The sequence below is a fragment of the Chiloscyllium plagiosum genome, chromosome 5, assembly GCF_004010195.1.
Source record: "Chiloscyllium plagiosum isolate BGI_BamShark_2017 chromosome 5, ASM401019v2, whole genome shotgun sequence".
In the NCBI taxonomy this organism is placed as follows: domain Eukaryota; kingdom Metazoa; phylum Chordata; class Chondrichthyes; order Orectolobiformes; family Hemiscylliidae; genus Chiloscyllium; species Chiloscyllium plagiosum.
In genome coordinates this window covers 821421-827863 of record NC_057714.1, presented here as the reverse complement: position 1 = coordinate 827863, position 6443 = coordinate 821421, and the positions used below count along the sequence as shown (strand labels likewise).

Below are 6443 nucleotides of genomic sequence, written 5' to 3'. Positions count from 1 at the left end.
CCTCAGGAAGGACATACTGGCATTGGAGCGTGTCCAGCGGAGATTCACATGGATGATCCCTGGAATGGTAGGTCTAACATATGAGGAACGGCTGAGGATACTGGGATTGTATTCGTTGGAGTTTAGAAGATTAAGGGGAGATCTAATAGAAACTTACAAGATAATACATGGCTTGGAAAGTGTGGACGCTAGGAAATTGTTTCCGTTAGGCGAGGAGACTAGGACCAGTGGACATAGCCTTAGAATTAGAGGGGGTAAATTCAGAACAGAAATGCGGAGACATTTCTTCAGCCAGAGAGTGGTGGGCCTGTGGAATTCATTGCCACAGAGTGCAGTGGAGGCTGGGACGCTAAATGTCTTCAAGGCAGAAATTGATAAATTCTTGATGTCACAAGGAATTAAGGGCTAAGGGGAGAATGCGGGTAAGTGGAGTTGAAATGCTCATCAGCCATGATTGAATGGCGGAGTGGACTCGATGGGCCGAATGGCCTTACTTCCGCTCCTATGTCTTATGGTCTTATAGAATTAACATGGTTCTGTGAAGAAAAATGGGTGGACAATTGAATTCAACACTTTTGCTTACCTATCAATTGAAACAAATACTAGCCCCAAGGATGTGATATGGAATAAATTTGGACAGTCTAAATTCCATTTCTTTGCTCACTCACAGAATGTGGGCATTTCTGGAGATGTCAACACTTATTGACCCTTTCAAATGCCCTTGAGAGCACAATGGAAGCCAGGTACCTCCTTCTTAACCAAATGCTTTTCTTGGCCTCTTTTTTAAAAACTATTCACTTGTGGGATGCGCACATTGCTGGCTGGCCTAACTGCCCTTGAGAAGGTGGTGGCCAACTGCCATCTTGAAATACTACAGTCCATGCACTATACAGAGACCCACAACATCCTTTGGGGGGGGGGATTTCCATAATTTTGAACCAATGACAGTGAAGGAACAGTGATATATTTCTGAGTTCGGATGGTGAGTAGCTTGGAAGGGAATTTGCAGGTGTTGTTCCAATGTATCTGCTACCTTTGTCCTTCCAGGTGGTGGTGATCATGGGTTTGGAAGATGCTGTCTAAGGAAATTTGGAGAATTTCTACAGTGCATCTTGTAGATGTTACACACTATTCATACTGAGCTTCAATGGTGGAGGGAGTGGATACTTGTCAGTGTGGTGCCAATCAAGCGGGCTGCTTAGCCTTAGATGGTGTCAAGTTTCTTGAGTGTTGATGGAACTGCATTTATCCAGATTCAGACAAGTGAGGAGTATTCCTGACTTGTGCCTGTAGATGGTGGACAGGGGAGTCAGGAGGTGAGTTAGTCATGGCAGGATTCCTAGCTTCTGACTTGATCTTCTAACTGCTGCATTTATACAGTGAATCTAGTTGACCTTCTGGTCACAGGATATTGATATTGGGGGATTCAGTGCATGTAATGCCATTGTAAGGCAAGAAGCAGTGTTGAGATTGTCTCTTATTGGAGATTGGTATTGCATGGTATCTGTGTGGTATGAATGTTTTTCCAAGTTTAAAAGATAACTAAGTCAACTATGTCACCATGGGTCTGGAGTCATAAACACTTCAGGATGGAAGGCCTTGTTGTGTGATAAGGATACTATTATCTCTTGGTTTGCCAAGGAGGTTTATTATAACTTAACTGAACTGGAAATAAAAGCATCTAGGCCAAGTTGTGAAAGCATTTTTCCATCTTTTTTCAAGGTCTGTGGGTATCACTGATTGGCCAGCATTTACAACATATCCTTATTGCTCTTGAGAAAACATTGATGAGCTGATTTTTTAAACTGCTGCAATCCATGTGGTGTAGTTAGTAGTCAGCAGTGAGTTTCATGACTTGGAATGACCGAAGGAACAGCAACATAGTTTCACATCTGAATGGTGTGTGACTTGTAGGTGGTGGTGATCCTACGCACCTTCTGCCTTTGTCATTGAGTGTTTGGGGTCACAGTTTGTAAAGTGCTGTATTTGCAGCGCATTTCTGGATGGCACACATTACTGTGCATGTTGAGGGAGGAAGTAAATTTTGAAGAAGGTGAATAGGATGCCAATCAAGCAGTCTGAATTGTCCTGAGCAGTGTTGACCTGGTCCAGTTCAATCTTTGCTAAATAGTAACCTCCAGAATGTTAATAAGGTGGCAAATTTCCTTCATTAAGTGGCATGATGAACTGGCTGGAGTTTTAACATCAACTTTCAGTTGTTATAGTTTCAATATTACGAATACTAGCTTATTGTTCCATATCTATTTAATTAACAGAGATTAAATTCTGGTGCAATTATAGGATTTGACCTCATATGTCCAGAGCATTAGTAACATAACCACCCTTCCTAGTGAGCGAAAGCTCAAAAGCAACAAAAAAAACTTGTTTCAGCATTAATTTGAGGCCACAAAATGCGGGAAATTTGTACAGCAAAAATTGGCATTGAGATGTTTGGACAGACCTCAAGAATCTTTGGAACTGACAAATCTAACTTCGGAGTACAGTCAGAGACTAAAGGTTCATGCATTCCCCACCTTGATGAGCAGGGGGGGAAAACGAAAAAGGTGAGATCTATATAAAGGTTTCAGCTAAATCATAAAACTGAAAGCCAAATGATATTTAGACTTTGGAATGCAGTATGTTCGAACGCTGCCAAGAATGTTAAGTTATAGTTTTATTTTCCCTGATTATGAGGCTCGTAGGTGAAGCGAATTTTGACATTGGCTTGTAATTAAACTAAGACTGCACGGTGGCACAGTGGTTAGCACTGCTGCCTCACAGCACCAGAGACCCGGGTTCAATTCCCGCCTCAGGCGACTGACTGTGTGGAGTTTGTATGTTCTCCCCTAGTCTGCGTGGGTTTCCTCCGGGTGCTCTGGTTTCCTCCCACAGTCCAAAGATGTGCAGGTCAGGCGAATTGGCCATGCTAAATTGCCCGTAGTGTTAGGTAAGGGTAAATGTGGGGTATGGGTGGGTTGCGCTTCGGCGGGTCGGTGTGGACTTGTTGGGCCGAAGGGCCTGTTTCCACACTGTAAGTAATCTAAATCTAATAACTGAAATAAACAAGGGAGTACACGAGAATTAAAAGCATGGGTGTGCTGTGAGGGTCTGTTGGCGTGCAAAATGCGCTCCTGCTTTTGGTTGTAAAAAAGATAAAAAATACAAATATTCAACTGCTCGTGGCTAACACAGCCCGGTACAGTACTCACCAAAAAGGTATTGTCAAAATCGGTAAACATATCACAGGAAAAAAGAACATAGTACAAACTACGACATAAAAGAATGCGGCGTTTTATGCAACTGTCTTGCAAGAGGAAATTTGCTCACTTTGCATTCCCGGGAGGGAGAATCGCTTGTTGGGAGCACGTTTGGAGAATGCGGCTAGAATCGGCTTTGTTCAGTGCTGGCTGCTCCTAAACTGCTGCTGCTGCTGCTTGGCGTCTACGGTCATGTGGAGGCTCTCGGCGACTCCCCCTGGCGGAGCTCCGCACTGGGGCCATCGCTCACTTTTTCTGGGCTCAAGGTCGCTGTGTGCAGCGCCTCGGGGAGAGGGAGGTCAGTTTGGGATAACGCTGTCAAGCCCGATCAAAATTCGCACGCCACCCTGGAGAGGGATAAGCCGCGCCGGCATTCTAACGGCAATAATGGAAAGTCGACCTGAAGAGAGAGAGGAAAAATGACGAAGCCGTGACGATGTGAATTGGCGCGGTGAGGAAGGGCCACTTTTGAAAGTCCAACTTTTCGGGCGCCGCAGGTAAATCCTCCCTGAACAGCTGAGGGGAGCGGGCGGTGGGTGGTGCCGCCCCGCCCCGCCCCCGGGGAATCATGACAAGGGCTTCAGAGTAAGATTGGGTCAATGTTTACGCGAGAGGAAAATGCTGGGAGGGGGAAAACATCTTTAAATGGCCGCCTAGCATTGCGTCGGTGTGTGAGTGAGAGGAGCACTGTCACTTTAAAAGGACTTGTCTCTCTGCAGGTCCCTGGCGGCACGAGCCGAGCTCTCCGTCTGCTCCAGGGGCGGAGTGCGCGCGCCGCAGTTGGAATGTATCGGCCTGCGGTGGCCAATGACAGCCGCCGGACTTGTGACTGTTTTTGTTACATTGAGGTGCACGTTCGATCCCAGCTCGCTACATTGTGGCTGCACTTGAGGGAATTCCCTGCTGGGGCTCTCTCTCTCTCTCTGTCAACCCACCTCTCTCAATCACTTTCTAATCCAACTTCTTGGGGGCGGTGGTTCGCTATTCCTCAGCGCCTGTTTCTCTCTCTCTCTCTCTCTCTCCCCTTCTCTGTCTGTCCATGGGGAAGGAGGGTTGGGCGAAATGTTTGTTGAAACGCAGCTCTCCCTCCCGCACTCTAAGAAAGAAGCCGTGCTCGCTCTTGCACGGGAGCGGTGCACCTCTTAGGAAAATCCCGCTGGAATATGCTCCGTGTAAGTAGCTCGCATGAGACTGACACGTCGCCTGTGGAAGGCGTCCAGATTTTTTTTAGGAAATGTCCTAAAACCAGTTGGTGTGTGCGGACCTCCGGGAGAAGTTGAAGGAAACGCTTTCCTTACACTGGAAGTAGAAGGAGTTGTTGCGATTTGTTTTTGTTTTATGTGTGTTGGCGTTGCAAGTCACAACACCGTCGGACGCCTCCGGGTGTTCCACTAGAGAACTGAGTAGATCGTCGAGGCAATTCATTTAGTTTGGGGTGTGCATGGTATTTCCCCTTCCCGAGGAAGAGGTTGTAGCTAGTGCAGGACTGATCTCTATATTCTCTTAACACTTAGCCCACTCTGTGCTCCTGTTCTTTTTTTCAATGTTGATGTTATGGCAGTGACATTTATTTTTCGGCTGGTTGACTGCGGTCTTAACATAAGACGCAGGTTAGTCGAAGGAATGCTGAGTAGTCGAGAGGTGAAGCAAATACCCGTCAGAAGAACGCACTTGCAGGTTAACAAATGCACTTTTCTTTTCGCCGGGATAACTGATTGGAATAGAAGTCAGTTTAACTTGGTCCCTCTGCATTTAAGTATTGGTGTTTCAATACTTTTTTTGTTTTTCTTTTTCAATTTCGTGTAGTTTCTCATAATAAATGATGACCGTTTACCTTGGCCCAGCGATCGAATGTTTGGGGAATTCGAGTTCCCCTGGAGAGCTGAGCCTCTGCACTTCGGCTCACTGCTGAGGGAAGTGCTGGCCTGTCCGGATGGAGGCCTTTGAATGAATTATCACATCTCTGTTAATAATGCCATGAGATTGTCAATATTCAAAGAGCAGAAACCTCGTCAAAATGTATCTCTTTACCGACATTACTAAAACAATTTGTTCTAGATATTGTAGTAACAGTGATGGGGAGATCACCAGCCCCCTCTGTTCTGAGTGAGTCTGTCTGATAGTAACTCTCAGCAGACCACATTGCACTTCGAACAACTCAGTTTCAGCAATTGTTTGTATTGCCTTGCTCATCCATAAGGTTTGCTACACTTGACATTCAAGTATGTGAAAGGCTGTATTCGTAATTTGTGTATGAATTTGCTACATTAACTCATTTCTCTCCTTCCTGTGCCTAGTGGCATTTGAAGCAGATAAAGCACATGCTTACATCTGTTCCCAAAGCTGGTTTTGTTCTGAGTGCAGGTTGCCAATCTGTTTCTAGATTAGAGTGGTGCTGGAAAAGCACAGCAGTTCAGGCAGCATTAGAGGAGCAGGGAAATCGACTGTACACTCTATGCTACTTTCTCCCCACCCCCACCCTCCTCTCATTTATCTCTCCACCCTGCAGGCACTCTGCCTCTATTCCTGATGAAGGGCTTTTTCCCGAAACATCGATTTTCCTGCTCCTCGGATGCTGCCTGAATTGCTATGCTTTTCCAGCACCACTCTAACCTAGAATCTGGTTTCCAGCATCTGCAGTCATTGTTTTTACCGAGTTGCCAATCTGTTGTCAGAGGCTAGAGCTTGAGAGGCAGTACAGCACAGTGTGATTGACATACGGACGTGGATTGTTTTTGGGGGAGTGTAAATATATGAGAAGCAAGGATGCCATTTTTGGTTTAGAAACTTAATTTTGCCTTTCGATATTCTCTCCTGTACTATGAAAATGTTATTCTATGCAAAAGTTCACCTTTTTTTTTCTTTCTCTATCTGTCTGTAGCATTGATTGCAGTCTTATAGACTATCCTCCTCCAACACGCTGTTATCCAGCGGAGTGGGACTGGTTTCTGTGAGGTTGCTTATTATGAAGCCAGTACTTGGATGTGAGGACATGTTTTCCCCCCTACCTCTATCCCTACCCCTACCCATCCATCCTGATGTCTTTTAAATGTTGCAATTGTACTAGCCTCCACTTCCTCTGGCAGCTCATTCCATACACATCCCACCCTCTGAGTGAAAGATTTGCTCCTTAGGTCTCTTTTATATCTTTCCCCTCTCACCCTAAACCTATGCCCTCTAGTTCTG

The 6443-nt window shown here is 45.6% G+C and overlaps 1 protein-coding gene and 1 long non-coding RNA gene across 7 annotated transcripts in view; one reads left to right on the top strand and one right to left on the bottom strand.

Moving 5' to 3' along the window:
- LOC122549655 overlaps nucleotides 1–4273 on the bottom strand; it is a 16304-nt gene extending 12031 nt beyond the window's left edge. For both annotated transcript variants that reach the window (XR_006311629.1, XR_006311630.1), the window contains exons 1-2: nucleotides 4193–4273; nucleotides 3328–3657 (exon numbers count right to left, since the gene is read on the bottom strand). This is a non-coding gene — a long non-coding RNA (uncharacterized LOC122549655). The remainder of the gene's footprint in view (nucleotides 1–3327; nucleotides 3658–4192) is intronic.
- Nucleotides 3630–6443, top strand: part of LOC122549654 (thyroid hormone receptor beta) — a 182779-nt gene continuing 179965 nt past the window's right edge. For 2 of the 5 annotated variants that reach the window (XM_043689449.1, XM_043689448.1), the window contains exon 1: nucleotides 3630–3754. The gene's annotated coding sequence lies outside the window, so the exon portion shown is untranslated. Of the gene's footprint in view, nucleotides 3755–3848; nucleotides 4106–4304; nucleotides 4430–4462; nucleotides 4935–6443 lie in introns of those variants that run through there. The other 3 variants (XM_043689450.1, XM_043689447.1, XM_043689453.1) reach the window with 3 other exon arrangements.